General features: G+C 40.8%; 1 long non-coding RNA gene across 1 annotated transcript in view; it reads right to left on the minus strand.

The window, feature by feature from the left end:
- Nucleotides 1-18,115, minus strand: part of LOC139080300 (uncharacterized) — a 64,725-nt gene that overhangs the window by 30,173 nt on the left and 16,437 nt on the right. Inside the window, exons 2-3 of the long non-coding RNA XR_011534695.1 lie at nt 13,299-13,423; nt 9,122-9,307 (exon numbers count right to left, since the gene is read on the minus strand). This is a non-coding gene — a long non-coding RNA (uncharacterized lncRNA). The remainder of the gene's footprint in view (nt 1-9,121; nt 9,308-13,298; nt 13,424-18,115) is intronic.

Raw genomic sequence — 18,115 nt, forward strand, 5'->3', positions numbered from 1 at the left:
ATATCTTTCCGTATGTGAAAAAAACACATTATTAACAGTTACCATAAAAGGTATAAGAATGATTACCCTCATTTGACAGTGGACAGAACTGAGAAATATTCAGCACTGGCTCAAGTGTATATAGTCAATAAGAGACAAAGTCTAGATTCCTACTCAGATCTGACTCCCAGTCTTTGCTTTGTCTTAACCACTATACTGGACTGCCACCCCTGAAACAAGTCTCTCTAACCTTGGTTGGTGGGTGTAGCTTTCCTGAAGTTACAGGATGTATGGGACCTGCCTCCAAGATTCAGAGTAGATCAAGAACGTCTCCTAGGTAACCCTACCACAACTGGATGAATTCCTTTAATGAAATCATGAAACATCTATCTCATCTTTGGTGTGTGGTTACTTTGATTTTCCTGACTATCTGTTTCAAAGGTGTGCTAGTGGTTGAGCTCCTGGTAAACCTGAAACAGATAGAATCATTATTTCCACTTTATAGGTGAAAAAAAACCAGGCTTAGTAGGGTTGTTATAAAGCCAAGATCAAAGTCAAGGTCTGCTTGCCAACACAACTACTTGAGGATGAGAATCTCATCTTGGTGTCACCCAGTTCAGGTCCACACTCAATATATTTGTTGATTTCAATTGCCCTAAATAACTACTTTCAGTACAATCTCTTTCCTGTGTCAATTCTGTCATGCTGCGCAGGACCCTCCTACCAAGAGTGCTCCAACATATTCTGACATGTCTGAAATTGTCCTTTTTTCCTGCTTTATCTTTCACAATCAATACAAGAAGAGACAGTATACTCAAAGATTTTAGATTTTTGTAGAACAACTATTTTCTCAGGGATGTAAATAGGGCTAAGAGCACTATGCCAGATGGAGAAGTGGCCAAGGACTAGCAACAACAAGCATCCATAATCACCTATGGGGCCTAAAGAGGCAAAAGGGAAGGATGGTGCCAGTGGGACTGGTGAGAGTTGGAGCCTTGGAAGAGGGGCTGTCTGACAGGAGCTATGGCTGTAGAAGAATGGAGCCCCTCTCTATGGCGGTGAAGCAGAGAGACAATAGAAGCCTATACTCTGATGTCTCTCTCTCTTTCCCAATTCCCATTCTCCGATCAACTGCTGGGCTTCCCATTGGCTGAATCCAACCTGGATCGAAAGTACAAAGGAACTAGGATGATTAAGGGCACAGAGTAGGACAGAGAAAAACAGAGAACAGATCTAGACAGGAAAACAGAGAACCACCAGTACACCTCCCACCAAAACTACCTTCCCGGGAAACAATTTGGCCATTTTCTACTAAAGCAAAACATATACATACCCTCTGATCCAGCAATTCTATTCCTTGGTATATATCTAAGAGAAATGAGTGCATATGTCCACCAAGCTACATGTACAAAAACGTCCATACCAGCTTGACTTAAAATAATCAAAAACTAGAAACAACTTAAATGTCTGCCAACAGTAGAATGGATAAATTGTGGTATATTCATAGAAAAGTACACAGCAATGAAAAAGAACAAGCCACTGATAAATGCAACAACATGAATGAATGTCACCGATATAACGTGAAGTTGAAAAAGCTAGGCATCAAAGAGTACATTTGGAATGATTCTATTTATGAAAAGTTCTAAAATAGGTCAAACCAGGCTGTAGTGATAAAAGTCAGAGTGGAGTTTGCTTTTTAGTGTGTTTGGGTGGGGAGACAGAGCTGGGTATTGACTGGAAAGGGACAGGAAGGAGCCTGTGGGTGGTGGTGACCTGGGTTTACACACATGTAAAAATTTATTGAGCTGAACACTGCTTCACTTCACGCAAGTTATATCTCAGTTTAAGCAACAATAACAACCACCGTTACTATTATTACTACCCTCCATGTAGCAAAGGAGTTCAGAATTAGATTGTCTGCCAGATGATAACAGTAAGTGATAGACTTAATCAGAAAACAGTCTCTTCTGGTTTGTAAACTGGATATTGCTCACTGATGACAAAAAAGAACAGACGACGGAAAAGCAAATGACAAAGACAAAAAGGCTTTCAACTCCAGAAGACAAGTAGGCAGTGAATCCAACTTTCATAGGCAAGTGAGTAGAGCTAATGTTTGGGGGCAGGTAGCTCTTGGGTCCCCTCAAATCATGCCTGGCTGGCTAACGCCTGTGTAAGTCTGGCTCACAGCACTGTCTTAGAATGTTACTATGTCACACAGAGTTAAAGCTTCAGAGAACTGTGACCGATAATCCATTTTTATGAAAAGTGGCCAGAAATATTGCATGACTGATTTTTAAACATAATTTATATTTTGTTTGGTAAATTGGGTAGAACATAGAATTGAGTGAAATTATACAAACCCTCCTGGCTTGCTGTTTTCTCATTTACTACTAGATCGGTTTTCAATGCAATAGTTATTAATATTTCTAAACAGGAGCTCCAATTACATGGCATTTTAATATCCTGACCCATAGATAAGAATTTAACAGATGTCTTTGCTATCTCAACAGTCTTGATCCTATGGTGAAAAAAACCACACCCTGAGAATAAATTGTTCCCCATAAGAGTGGGATTAATGTTTCTTAGCACCATGGCTCCATTTTGTAAATTGTTTCTCCACGGTATGTTACTGGGCAACCAAAGAGAACTACATAGAATTGAAACACAAGAGAAAAGACAACTGGAGTTGGCACTATAGGGAAGCAAAGATTTTAAAGATGCTTTCAAGACCGGAAGTGAATCAGGGCTATTATTTATGTGCAACTTGCATAATCCATGAACCCAGGGCCACAGTGGTTTGTAGACTCACAATATACAATTGGAATTGTATATTCCCTGACCTATTCCCGCTATATCTCTGAGAACTTCACCCCAATTCCTCTGGGAGTCCCAAGGAGTCATCTCATATGTACACCATGAAAAAACCCCACAAGGCTACCATATGTCATTCACCATTTTCCTCCTGTCTACCCAGCTCCATCTGGGCAGGTCTCCTGTTTGGGGTCAGTGCTGTTCTCTACAGCGCTTATGTCTGTGGGGAGGGCACTGTCTTTAGTCAGAGCAGAGTGGTGTGCACGATATTGCTGTTCATGTCTTAGTCCTCTCTCAATGTCACAGAGAGATTTTAGTGAAACCACTGTTAGATATTTTTAGCTTCTCATAAAATATATTATACATACGAAAGAGTATCATATGTAAATATTCTTAAATAATGATACTAATAAATTAAATATATAAAATAAGCCTCCCATACTCACCATTCCCATAGCTTTGAAGCCTCCACTCCGTCCTTAAACCCTTTCCTCTGCTCCCAGTGTTCACAACTAAGCTTTATCCAGGACATACCATTTTGGTATTGTTGATTTTTAAAGTGAGGGGAGATCTTTGTGACTTTCCCAGAAAAGGGTTAGTCAGGACAGAACTAGAGGGGAGCATGGGCTGAAGCAACTGGGAGGTGGGTGGGGCAGCTTGCCCTAAGCATGGATCCCATTAGCACCATGACAATTGGGATACCGAGCCTAGGGCCAGCACACAGTTGGCAGGGTCAAGTCTGATACTCTAGTGCTGAGCCTAAAACTGTAGGCAGGCTGAAATCATCCCAAATCAGTGTGTCTCCTGGTGCTTGTGAAAACAGAAGCAGAAATAGAAGCAAACCTTCTCTGGAGAAAAGATACCATCATGTAGATGGATGGACGTCACACATGTTAAAATCAAGCAGCAAGTTCAAACCAAAAACACCAAGCACACAAGAAGGCAAGCTACCATGAGTGAGCATCAACAGAAATAATAAATAACAGTTATGGACACCTCCGCCTTCACGGTACTTCACAGGACAGTAGATACTGGAATTAGGTAAAGAATATAAAACAGGCACATATGAAACGTTTACAGAAATCAAGGGCATAAAAACCAAAGTAAGCAAACAATAAGGATTATTTATTTTTTTGTGTGTCTGAACCTAGAGTTTTTAACCCTTTTTGTGTGTGAGGATATTTTTAACTATTATTTCAATTTCATTGATATTTTAGGAGTATTCAAGTGTCTGTGTCCTCATCTATCAGTTTTAGTAATTATATTTTTCTATGAGACATTTGCTTTATCTAAGTTTCTGGACTTATTGACATAAAATTTTCATTGCATCTCTTACCTTGTTGCATCTTTACTTTTTTTTTTATTTGTAATATTGTTTCTTCTTTCTCCCTTTTTGTTACTCAAAGTTTTGAGAATTTTATTTTATGTTTTCCCAAAGCACCAAAATTTTGTTTTGTTGGTCCTTTCCATCAAATGTTCATGTCCTATTTTAAATAATTCTGTTCTTCCCTTTATTATTTCTATTCTGTACTTTCTTTTGGCTTATTCTATTGCTATTTTTCAAACATTTGTGCTGAATAACGTGCCAGGTATTAGATTTGAAATTTACTTTCTTATGCTCTGCTTTGTGATGACAGTTCTGCAAACAACAGGCAATTCTCTGTGTCAGAAAGTCTACTGTTAGTTTCCATCAATAGGAGGAACTGGGAGGAGACTGGATGAGGAGAAGAGGAGAAGCGACTTGTTTATGCTTGTTTATTTTTCCTATCAGGTCACCCTACCATGGCCTTTTATCTTGGCAGCAGAAGGATAAAAGCTTACAGCTTGCAGCTTGCTGGGGCACTCCCTCTACCAGCCTTACTGTGCCCCTTCATGGCACCAGCTAGACAGTGCCTACTCATGGTGTGTCTGAGTCGCAGCAACACAAGAACTCTCTCAATCTTCCGAAGTACCAACATCAGCTGGGCAGCATCACTCTCTCAGAGATTAGAGCCCCATTCTGTGAGTCCCTCCTTCAAGACCCTGAGATACCAGCAGCAGCCAGATGGGTGGCACTTTCCTTGGAATTCTGAGTTCTAACTCTGTAGACTGCTCCATGAAGTTTCTAGTTCTAATCATCTCAGCCTCTTCTTTTTCTTCCTCCACCCCTAAGCATGGTACTATTTTGTAACAATCTCTTCTAACGTTCTCTTTTTCCTTGTTCAGCCCTCCAGCACTTGATTAAAAAATTTGCTATATTAAATTCTCTCTGTTGAAATACCTCATGTGATTTGTTTCCCTTATTGAATTCCCTTATTTATTTTTCTGCTTTTTCCTATTATAAACGTTTAAAGATTATGCTAGATTCTCTGTTGCCACTCCTTCCTTGCCATACCTGTATAGCAGAGAAGAATCTGAGAACTACGTCTCCCAGAATAATCTTCTCCATATGTTCTGTATTTGAGTTTGGATTAGAGTCTCTCTCTCTCACTAAGAAAAAGAGAGGCTATTACTAGAAGCAAGTGCATATACCTGATACAAAATTCACAGTAGCTTCTGGGTGAGCTCCCCAGTTTCAGTGCTTCAGGCAGCTGAGATAATCAACAGGAGCTTCCTGAACATTTTTGAAATTTTTAGGGGCTTCTGGAAAAGTCTGAGAACCAACTGGAATTCCTCTTATCTTTTTAAAAAATTTTCCTTTCATTACAACTGCCTAGCTAATTCTCAGGTCACACTTACCACTTCGTTAGTGTCTTTTTTTCTTTCCCACTAAAATATAATCATAGTGAGGTAAACTGATTGATTGACATCTGTTTTACTTTTTCTCTACTAGTTGACTTATCAGTGAACAGATTTCTAAATGGCTATTGACAAAAAAAAGTCTACTATGTAGACCGTTTTGAGCATTTAGAATTCAGACTAAAGAAAAATTATTAGCTCACTCTTCAAGATTACACATACAATTAAAATACACAGATAGGCTCCTCATAAATGAGCTCACAAATTCTTAAGCAGTGGCTCTAAACTGAAACTGATCATCAGAATAAGCACAGGAGATTTTTAATAGACAGATGCCTGAGACTTTTTCCTAGAAACTCTGCCCAGAGTTGGGTTCAGGTATCTATAAATATTTAAAGCTTTTCTGGTGAATTTGGATGATCAGCCTTGTTTTGGAGTCACTGCTTTGTATTACCTTTTAAATAATCTTATGATCTTGTATTTTTATCATTAATCCCAAGTTTTTCTCCCTTGTTTTTCTTCTTCATTGGTCTCAGTATTAAAGTATATTTCAGGGGCTGGCCTCGTGGCTGAATGGTTAGGTTCATGAACTCTACTTTAGCAGCCCAGGGTTTCACCAGTTCGGGTCCTGGGTGCGGACCTCAGCATCAAGCCACGCTGAGGTGGTATCCCACATAGCAGAGCTGGAAGGACCTGCAGCTAGGATATACAACTATGTACTGGGGGACTTTGGGGAGAAGAAAAAAAAAGAGGAAGATTAGCAACAGATGTTAGCTCAAGGCCAATCTTTAAAAAAAAAAAAACAAAAGTATATTTCATGAAGTCACTTGTAAGCTAGTGCTTTAGTAGGCGGGAGTTTAAAAAACAAAACAAAACAAAAAAAAACTCCTCCTGCCTGACATCATCCCCCTAAACAAGGATCCTTTATTTTGTACATGATGTCCCTGACTATGCTTATTTCAGAAAGAACGATAATGATAGGCTTGTGAAATCAACATGTTGGCCTACGTAGTTCTATTTTATAAATGCAGAGTAAGTCAGGAAGGCCAAACGGCAATGTCACAATCCTTCTGTTCTCTGCCAACTTACTTGCCTTATGGACTCAAATATGTTGCTCTCAAAGCAGATGGCTCTCCCTACCCTCCAGGTTATTACATAAGAAGGTGAGGTGCAGTGGATTGGGTATGCTTGATTTCCAGGAAGACTAGCACAGTGCATGTGGCCAGGCCCCAGGTGTGGGAGAAACAACAGAGCTCCAGAGCCAGACATGCCAGGATTTAAATCCTGACTCTGCCTCTTTCCGATCATGAGAACTCCGGCAACTCAGCTTATTTGGCCTCCGTTTCCTCTTCTGTGAAAACAGAGATAATAACATCTCTTTTGTGTGCTTATGAGAAACTGTAGTACTATGTATATAAAGCAACTGACAAATAGAAGATAAACAATGACAGATTTTCTTTTTTAGAATTTCTATGTGAATAAAACAGGATTTCTCCTAAGCTTCCTCCTGAATGGCATTTGTTCTGAATTAAGGTCTCCTGATATGATTTAATATAAGCATAGGCCAGCAATCCTTTTTCAGGAAACTGTCACAGTGGTTGTTAAAACTTGATGCACACAGAGACTGAAAACTCAGCCTGTAAAAGGATGATGCTTATCTGAGTTTGCTCTCTCAAAGCACTGGAATGTTGACTCTGGTAGTTTACCTGAGTTCAACCTTTCAATATCTAAAACAATCTAAACCTAGGTGTGTATAGATTGTATGCCGTGGTGCTGGGGGGATACTGAGGACTCAGAAAAAGCCCAACAAAATTTGATGAAAATTACTGAACCCACTCAACAGAATGAGAGCTACAAGAAAATATTCAAACAATTCATTTAAATATAGTTATATTTAAAAAAAAGAGAGAAATAATAAGTAATGGGGAATTCACTCCTGAAGAGGAATTAATATTCAAAGGAATGGTTCAATTAAAATATGTCTTCTTTCATATGTTGCTCAGTATTTTGTGTGCCCTGCACACTTGTCCTACACAAGCAAGAAGATGTTTTATTGAATTAGAGCCTTCGGATTGTTTTCAAAATTCTCACCTTTGCTTAAGCAGGTTTTTAAGGTGATATTTGTATCAAGTAGCTGCACTTCAAATCTTTTACTCCATCCATGGCTGCCACATCAGCCTTGGACAGGTAAAAGGTGTCAGCACCCTGTCTCAGCTGCACCCACTTCTCTTGCTTTCTGCCCTCAGACTTCTCTGACCCCCGACATCAGATGCCTATGGGAACCAGATTGGTTCCAATGCATGCATAAATCTGGATGATTGACTTCCTGTGGGGGAAACCTTGGTCAACGCAGAGCTGGAGACAGTGGGTAAATACCTGCTCTTCTGCTTCTCTACTGACAATTCAGAGGTGCATTCTACACGACCCCGCAGGGAGTCACAGTGGAACCAAGCCTCAGCTGCCCACAGCAATGACCAGCTCTAAGATGCATCCTTATTTTGGCAATCCCTCCTACCCCATTTCACTCTTCTCAGTCTTCCACTCATGGCCCCCAGTTTGAGGGAGCTGACATCCTCAAGTAAACTACTTTCATAAAAGTTGTGTCTTAGATGCTGCTTTCTCATGGGAACCCAGGTGAAGATGGTATCGCTAAGATCAAAGAATAGTCAGGCAAAACTGCTGAGGCCTGAGTTTACACACTTCTGCAAGAAGGGCTGGGCTTTGCTAAGGTGAGCAGCGAGTCCCTCTAAGATGAGTGCCCCGTGTTTTCTCCCTATGCTTTCTGTTTCTCTGAAATGACAGAGCAGCTGATGCGCTACATGGTGCAGTGGTCAGAGCTGATGTTCCACTTCTATTGGGGTCTAAGATTCACACTTGGGCAGAAATTGTGAAGTCACAACCATTCATATGTAATACCCCACCTCGGTTCTGGCAGAATTAGCTCTGAGACTTTCCTGGTTAACCACTTTACCCACGATGTCACGTAGCTGAAAAATTTCCCCTCAAACTTAAGGTCCCCAAATGTATCTCTTACATCCTTTTTCACCACTTCCAGTAAAACGAGAATATTTTGCCATATAAATTTTACTCAGTGTGGCTTTTGTGTCAGCTGTGCAATATGACCAAACACTCAGAAATAGAAAATGATGGCACCAAGTGGCATCTTCTTAGCAAAATTCTCCTTTACCTTCTTTCACTTTCCCGCTGGAGGACTTTCCAAGACCTGCTCTCCGCCCGATCTGCCCCGAGCCAGGGAATGCTGTCTTGGCCATGTTCACATTTCTACATGTTGCTACGGGTGCTGTGCTTTTCCCTGGTGACCCCTTAGGGGTGGGTGAGGAGAAGGAGTCTGCAAAAGGGTAGAGCCGCCCATACTCTGCATATCTAGAGCTGGCCTTGAAGAGATGGCTACAGATGGGCCTTCTTTCACTCTAAGCTCTATTATTACCCAAAATATCTTCTGTTCTCTAGTGAGGCCAGCTTCGCTCCCTCCTTTTAATCAGCCATATGTCTTTTCTGGGTTTTGTTTTGTTTTCACCACAGGCAGTTCCCACCCCCCGCTTCCTTCCAAAAGACTGAAGAATTTTCCCCCTGACAGTTTTGTTTATCTTACTTCATCTCCCAATACGACCTCCCTGGTTGAATGCATCTTCCTGTTCTTTACGGTAGCACACAGAAGTGCAGAAAGACAGTGAATTTGGGAGTCAGACGGGCTCGAGTTTTCTGATTGGAGCTCTGTCATCTACCATCTGTGTGATTCTGAGCAGGTGTCTCGACTTCTGACCTTCAGTGTCATTCCCTGTAAAATGAAGATAACAATGTATATCACAGAACCACAGAATTTTTGTAAAGAATAAATAATATACAAAGTGCTCTGAAAGTGACTGTTTCTTTATCTCTCTGTTAGTAGCTATATTTTTCCAGAAGATATAGTCAGTTATGCCTCATTCTACTTGTCCATTACAGCTAAATCTAATTTTCCCAGCCAACTCTGATTCCTTTCTCCTGGGTTTCATGCTCATATTGTTTGGGTCTGCCCATTAATCAGTTTTTAATCAATGCCTTTGACCTCTTATAAAACGTCTTGTATATTATTGAAAGAATTGTTCATTGCTGACTAACAACAAACATTTATTACTTCCTAATAAAGTTTCTGAGGGTCAGGAAGCCAGGAGCATCTTAGCTGGGCGGTTCTGGCCCAGGGTCTCTCAGGGGGATGTACTCAAACAGTTGGCTAAAGTTACAGAGAATCTCAAGGTTCTACAGGGGCTGGAGAACACAAAACATAGTATGTGCCAGAGAACTCATCTCAGCAATCAAGCAAAATGTGTGACCCCAAATTGTGGTCATCCTAACGTTTGTTGATTTACTCATTGTAGGTTTACAATCTGGCTCTGCCCACCTAGACGAGAAATCCCTAGATTTGGATCAAATTGTTCTTCTAATTTGGGGACTTACTGGTTTGAAGTTCACAAAACCTAATAGTATTTTTGCCTGGTCAAAGTTTACCCTGTCTCCACATGATAATGACCTGCAGGCAAGCCAGGATCTTCCCCATGGGGACACTTTGCATGCACTCCTGCTGACGAAAATGTGCCTAGTGGGTCCAGAGTTTTGCACCATCTAGTTGAACAGAGATGGTCTGGACTTGCAACATATTCGAAGTCAATTTTAACAGTTCCCTCCTTGGCTGTGGGAAATCCTCAATATCTACTATGCTGGCTGTCTTCTGCTCTTCCAAATCCACTCTTCAGTGTTCTATGTTCTAGAAGACTGATCTGCATGGACTTCATCAGCAGGCTCCCTTGACCTCAGGCTTCTCAGCTAGGGTCTGGCCAATTGGAAGCACAGGGAGGGGCTTAAAAGAGCAGGAAGAGGGTGAGGTTGGGGGAGTTATCCCCCAGCTCCTTCCTGTCCAGATCACAGCATTAACTGTCTCGATACCAATTGCAGCCCCTGTCCAGAGGTCCTCTCTGCACAGCTGTTTATTCTAGGTTCCTGAAGCCTTTCCACCACCCATCCCGGCTTACAGGTAGTATCTGCTCCCCCACATTTACTAACTCTAGAGTACTTCGTTATTCACTTTTCCCCCCTAAACCCTGCCCACAACTTTGTAAATAGTCCTTTACTAAACTCTTCTCCATACCCCGTTTGGACGCGTCACCTGTTTCCTGCCAGGATCCTAACTGGTAGCTACTGTGAAGTGGTTGGTTTTAAACAGCTCAGCCTCCCAGGCTGCCTGCAGGTGTACATTAACCGTAAAGTATAGTCACAAGTAATTAAAAATAATTGGCTATGGAATTTCCTGGTTGTTATTTGAAAGAAACTTAGTGACTGGCAGCAGTTTTTCAATTCTGGAAAATCTGTGGACATAATCATTCATTGCCAAAAGCTACAAAAGGTGAAAATTAATTTATTGGGGATCATCGATATTAAACCAAGCAAAATGTTTCATGATTTAAAATAATAAATAACTTGTATCAAGTGCTATGTGACAAGCATCGCATCAAATGATTTACACTTTTTTAAATGCTCTTAGCCCTCACCATTGTTTTGTGAGGGATATTATTTTTGCCACTTGACAGGTGTGGAAACTGAGGCTTGGGGAGAAGAGTCTTGTCCAATGCCACACGGGCAGCCATTAATGGAGCTGGCATTTAACCACAGGCTGTCAGAATCCAGAGTCGGCATGCTACTCAATTTCCTCCTTAGTTAATGAATAAATAACTAAGCCAAAATGACAAAGGTAAGCCTTTGTTTCACTGGAAAATATTTGCTAATTTCTGTATGGTATAAATAGGCTGTTTATAATTATAAATTATACTACTGCTTGTAAGACGTTTATTTAGTCCAAGCTTGTTAGTTGATTTTGTGTCATAAAGGGAACCAGAGTTACTGTGAATTTCAAGCGTGGCCCACAAATGTAAGTAATTCTGAATTCACCAAAATACACACACACATAAACATACACACACGTACACACACATGAAAGTCTAACTGTAATAACCAGCGCTTAGCAGCTCCTCCACTGGGAAGTGGTTAGGCTTGGGTCTTCTTATAAATCTCCTTATAAATAATGGTTGTGTTTACACAACCTGGAAATACCGGATTTTTTCCTGAATGAGTGGTTGTTTCAGAATAGTGTAAACAGAGCCAGTGTTAAGGAAGAGGATTTCTTTGTCTGGTGAAACTCTGAGCATTTAAACAGCTGCTTAGTTTCACTCTGGGGGTGTCTGCATTTCATTGACAGATGGAATAATTTCCAAATGGGTTTCAATCAATATATACTAGACAAGTGGTTGAGAATTCTCTCCTAAGGGGGGTGGGGGGACGAACCAGAAAAAATGTAATTTAATCATGGTGTCTTATTTATTTTTTTTTTTAGCTTCTGTTAGTAAAGAACTACCACAAAAACCACATGTTGGGATGTGAAATTCCATGCAGTGGTCCGTATTTAAAGCTGTTTATTTTCATGCCGCAGGGTAGTTTTTGTTTGTATGTTCTTGTAATTTTTTTTTTCTTAAAGAGTAGGCACTAGATGTGTTTAAAGCATAATTTCTGCTCAAATTTATGCCCATGTTACCCTTTACTTTGCCTTCTCTAGGAGGTGTCAAATTAAATTTTTCAGTGTTATATATAATCCAAATATTAGCAATAGTTCCAGAGATTTTTAATTAAAACCCACAAGACATTATCATTGCTATTTTATATAGCCAATGTTCACTTAGATTTACCCACATATTAACCATATTCTTCTTGCATTCATCTCAGACCATTTTCCTTTTGCCTAAAATACATGCTTTAGAATGAATTGCCTTAGTGAGAGGTTGCTGGGAACAAATTCTCTTTTTTCCGTTTGTGCCTGAAAATGTTTTTATTTCACATTCATTCATGAAGTGTATTGGATGGACATAAAATGGCTGTTTGACAATTCCTTTCTCAGCACATTTTTTATATTATACCACTGTATCTGGCTTCCATTGCAGCTGTTGGTAAGTCAGCTGTCAGCCTCACTGCTTTGAGCCACAGGGGGCTCTGTTTAGTGCTGCCAGGATCCCTTTTTGGGACTGAAGGAATTTTACCCTCAGATGCTGAGAGGGGTGCTACCAGCTGACAGCCTGTGGCTATCAACATTAATGGAAATTGCTCTCAATTGAAGAGACACCCCCTCTAGTTCAAGTTCATTCTTGGAGGCTACCTGTATCTGAACACTGCTCTGGCCCATAAACCAGGTGACAGGAAAGGCTGCCACCTTTGAGTGGAGGCCAGAGCAGGAAATGCTGTGGTGCAGGTGGTCTTGACATTTGGGTCATTTGACTCAACAGACCCTAAGTTATTAGATGTATCAAAGGTAAGAAAAGCTGCAGTGTGACTTTAAGGCAAGCCACAACAGGAGAATCACCTTTAGGGTTCTGAAATAAGGCTGTCCCTCTGCAGCAGGAAATTAATATACCTTTCCAAAAACTGCTTCTGTGTGGGACTTGACCCTGGAAAAGACTAGATGCCTGGCCATGAAGCACAAAGTGACTATGAGTACAAAAGTCCCAACAGGATCTGGATTCTGTCAGGCATATCAAATTGATTGCTTCTTGATGCCTTGCATTGTTACTACCATCATAGAGTATCTTCCAAGGAAGAGGCACTAAATAACCAAGTAGAGAGAATGACTTGGGCAACTGACGTCAGTCAGCCTCTGTCATCCACTACCCCAGTGATGGCACAATGGGCTTATAAATGTAGAACCATGGTGGCAGGGAAAGAGGCTATTCATGGGCCCACAGTCTACTCACCAAGGCTGCACTAAATGTCCAACCTGTCAGCAGCATTGACTAATGCTAATCCCTTTGTACAGGATCATCTCTCAAGGACACCAACAATCTACTTGGTGGGATAAGTTTCCTCCATTGGACCCCTTCTGTATTGGAAGAAACAAAGAATGCATTTTGACTTGACAACACATATTCCGGGTATGAGGTTGACTTCTTATCCTGGGGGTCTCAACTAGCACCATTACTTGAGGGCTTAGAGAATTCAAGCTACCCAAATGAGATTCCCACAAAACATTGCAGCAGATTAATGAACCCACTTTATAACAACACTATGGTATGATATGATATGGTATAACAACACTATGGTATGGGCAAATACTATGGGATCCAGTGGATTTATAACACGTCACTCACAGGCTACAGGCCTGAGAGTGATGTACATGTTGAGGGGTCCAGGGGATTGGAGGAGGTCTAGGATTGGAGAAAAGAAGTTTCAGTGGGTCCACATCTTGTTGCCACAGGGCATGGGGAAGGCTGTGGATTCCAGTAGAAAATTCTGGTACATTTCCAAAGGCCTGGCTAATGCAGTTCAGACAGATATAGCAAGAACCAGGTTTACACCAAAAGACCAAGCAGAGGTGGTGGGGACCTGAGAAGAATGTGTGGACCAACCACACCTACCCCAATGCCATGATGTTGGTAACTTCCTGGGATGGAGGGAAGCAGTGGAGAGAGCCAGGCCTGGAACAGCCCTAGGTGGCAACTTGACCTTTGAATTAATGAGTTTAAACCCTGAGTGGAATTAACAAGTTAACTACTTGTTACTGTTTAAAGCAGAAGAGACTGTATTACTTTTCAGTGGCAAGATTAAGAGATTTTTAACATCAGCAGAAATGGAGGCACCCGAGCTAAGTCAATCTCTGTAATAGAAAAGGTAAAGTTATATTTCTGCCCAGCTAAACCGTGACCATTTCAAAACACTCCACATGTAATCTTCTTACATACAGGTGCCCTGACAAGCAGCTTTCAGAACTTCCTGGGACCCAACTCAAAATTAGCCATAATCGTCCATTCTCATCCCTGGGGGAGGGCAAATTTAACCTGGAAGGAGGAGATAAATTCAACTCATTTAAAAAATGTGAATCAGTTTTCTTTTACCACCATCCAAATGTCATTTAATGATTCACTTATTGGCACAGACACCTTTACAAAACACTCTCAAAATTCTCCAAAACTCACCCTCATACATTACTGGTGGGAATTTAAAATTGTTTAACTGCTGTGGAAGAGAGTTTAGCAATTGCCCAATAAGTTAAATATAGAATTACCATGTGACTCAGCAATTCCACTCCTAGGTATAGCCAAAAGAATTAAAAACAGATGTTCCCTCAAAAACTTGTACACAAACATCATAGCAACACCACTCACAATAGCTTAAAGCTGCAAACAAGCCAAAATGTCCATCAACAGAATGGGTCAATAAAATGTGCTGGACCCAAACAATGGAATATTGTTCACCCATAAAAAGGAGTGAAGTACTGCTCCATGCTACCACACAGATGAAGCTTGAAAACATGCTAAGTGAAAGAAGCCAGACACAAAAGGCCATGTACTGTGTGATTCCATTTATTGGAAATGTCCAGAATAGGCAAATCCATGGAGACAGAAAGCAGATTTGTGGTTTCCAGGGGCCATTCAGAGAGGAAAATGGGGAGTGACTCCTAGTGGGTGTGAGATTTCTTTTAGGGGAATGAGAATGTTCTGGAATAAGATAGTGGTGATGGTCATACAACATCATGGATGCACTTAACGCCATTAATTTTGTATACTTTAAAATGATTAAAATGGTAAATTTTAGGTTATGTGTATTTTACCACAAGAAAAAAGATTCTCAAAAACTCAGTCGATATTTCCCTTGTTCCCCCAAACTGTTTTAGGGCTCAAGGAAAGTTTCCTGCAATACTAGCTGAAATGGGTCACCAGTTTCTCCTCGTGGGAGGCAACCCAAGACTCTGATTGCGCTGAGTAAAGCTGGTCAGCTATTTTACAAGGAAAACACCTGGCACCGAATCCTGGGCTCTTTAGAGAACTGCTAGCTAAGCCTCTTCCCTGGGGTAAATTCAGCGAGAAGCGCTGTGAGTCTGAGCTTGCCAGGATCGTGTGGGCCACACCCAGCAGTTAATAAGTTGTTCCGAACTCTACGTGCCCCATCTTAATAGCTAGTTCTCCTCCCAATTTGTAGGTTCCCATAATCATGTGGCTACTCAAATGAGCACAGAGGAAACCACTAACAATTTGGAGACGAGACAGAGTCCAGAAAAGGAAGAAAAGTCCTGAAAATATAAATTTAGCTTGAGGTGTTCCATGAACACGAGACAGAGAGCTAGAATTAGGGTTTGTTCTAAATTTCAAAATCGACAAAACAGTGGCTTCTCTGAAAGCAGAGTCATTTGGATAAGGAACTCAGTCAAGCTGGCGTCTTCATGAGTGCAAGGGAACTGATCAAAGAATGCAAAACTTCTGAGACTCTTTGGTCCATCTGGTGACAACTGGTCAGAACAGTTTGCCATGACAGCCACCTGAGAAAAGCATTCTGCAAGTGGCTAGGGAAACTAAAGCTTTCTCTTCCCCAAAATGATAGTTTCGAGCACTAGCGTTTAACTTAGAACCAGCCCAGCAGTCAGCAGGAAAGAATATAAGTATGGAGAGGGAAGCAGGAGACAGACGATGTGAAACTTTGAAGTCTGGGATTTCTTCTAAGCCAAGTTAAATGATATTGCAGAGTTTTAAGCAGGAAAATTGACATCATATCAATTACGCTAATAAAAGGTCGCTCTCTCTGGTTTCGATGTGGAGAATGGACAGTTTGCAGGAACTTGAGAGCAGAAGCAAGAAGAGTTGCTGGAACAAAAGCTAGATGCTAGTGGTTTGGACCAAGGGGTGACAACAGAGATCTAGGGAAGTGAAGAGATTCCAAAGGTATTTAGGATCAGAGTCTATAGGGCAGGCTGATAGAACAGAACGTGTGGAAGGGGAGCAGAAAGGGAGGAGTCAAGAATTACTTGTAGATCGAAAGGAAGACTGCAGCACCCGGACTTTTTGTTGCAATGGGCAAAGCCAGTGTCCACCTTGTAGAAAATCTAGTCTGCATTTGCCCCTTCACTCCTACAAGCTCGGGCTATCCAGTCCAACTAAGTCAATGCTATATATTTGTTCTAAATCTTTGCCAATATGAGAAATGAAAATGGCATCTTGTTATATTTTTTAAATTAATAGTGAGGTAAACCACTTGTTCATGTGTTTGTTGGCCATTTGTGTTTCTTATGTGTGTTAATTGTCTGTTCTTTCTATCCATCTTTTCTTACTGGTTGGTAAGTCCTGACCACCAGTCCCTCAGAAGCCCTTTGTGTCCCATAGCTTTCTTGGCATTGTCCTCCTCTTACATCCCTGACAATTTCTGCCCAGTCTATTTCGTTGCCTCCATTTCCTCGCTCCTCAGCCCTAGCTCCACTCCTGCCTTGCCAAGCCTCTGTTCTCAGCTCTCTTCCCTTCCTTCTATATGTTCTAGATGATCTCTCTTATATTCACCAAATTAAGCTATTTTCTCTACATTAATCATCCTAAAATCTCCATATCCAACCATGGCCTCTTTCCAGATGTTCAAACCAGTGGTTCCAACTGTCCACTCTGCATTTTCATCTCTATGTCCGGCAGACACCTTCACTAAAACATGTCTAAAATAAAATATCAACCACTCATTTCCTCCAGCCAACTTCTCCTCATTTCCTATTTCTATCCATAGTACCAAGCTTATCTGAATTTCTCAGACTATAACTTCCTTCATTCATTTATTCATTTTTTTCCAACAAATATTTATAAAGCATCTGCTACGTGTCAGGCACTGGGCTGGGCCCTAAAGTTTTTACTCCTTAACCTCCTTCCTAGTGTTACTTCTATTATTGACTCTTGTGGATTTTTCCTTAGTGATAACCTGTCAAATTTATTGCCTCCTTTTGACTCCTGTTGCCGCCATCTTAATTCCTAGTCTCTCCAGCAGGTCTCTTACACCTCATCCACAGCCTCATCACAGTTCTTACTTCTCACACCTGAGTCAGGTGAATCAGCCTAGAACATAGCTCTAATCATCTCATTCCCTCCCTCAACATCCACCTTGGACAGCACATGTACAGATAAAGAAAAATCCAGCTCTTCAGTGAACATTGACGGCCCTCAAGCCATAGCTCTCATTCATCCCTGCTCTCCATCCAACTCTCCACGAACACACTTGCATATTTGGCTTTCCTTCTTCATTTTACATCTTATTACTTTATTGAATATATCTTTCTATTAAGACATGATTTATATACCTTAAAATGAAGAGAGTTTGGGTGTACAGTTCGATGAGTTTTGACAAATGTGTACACTCATGAAACTCATACCCAAATCAAGATGTAGAATATTTCCAGGACCAAAGAATTCCCTTGTGCTCCTTTCCAAGCCGCCCCAACCCCAGCCACAGGCAAATGTTGTTCTTATTTCTGTCAACATAGATTAGTTTTGTCTTTTCTTGATTTCTGTATAAATAGAAACATATATAATCTACTCTTTGTGTCTGGTTTCTTTAGCTAAACATAATATCTATAGAATTTGTCCATGTTTTTTATGCATCCATAGTTCGTTCCTTTTTTATTGCCGACTAGTATTCCATTATGTGAATGTACCACAATTTGTTTATTTGGTTTCCTGTTGATAAACATTTAGACTGTTTCCAGTTTGAGGCTATTATGAATAAAGTTGCTATGAATATTCACGTACAAGTCTCTTTGTGGACATGTTTT

The sequence above is a fragment of the Equus przewalskii genome, chromosome 29, assembly GCF_037783145.1.
Source record: "Equus przewalskii isolate Varuska chromosome 29, EquPr2, whole genome shotgun sequence".
Classification (NCBI taxonomy): Eukaryota; Metazoa; Chordata; class Mammalia; order Perissodactyla; family Equidae; genus Equus; species Equus przewalskii.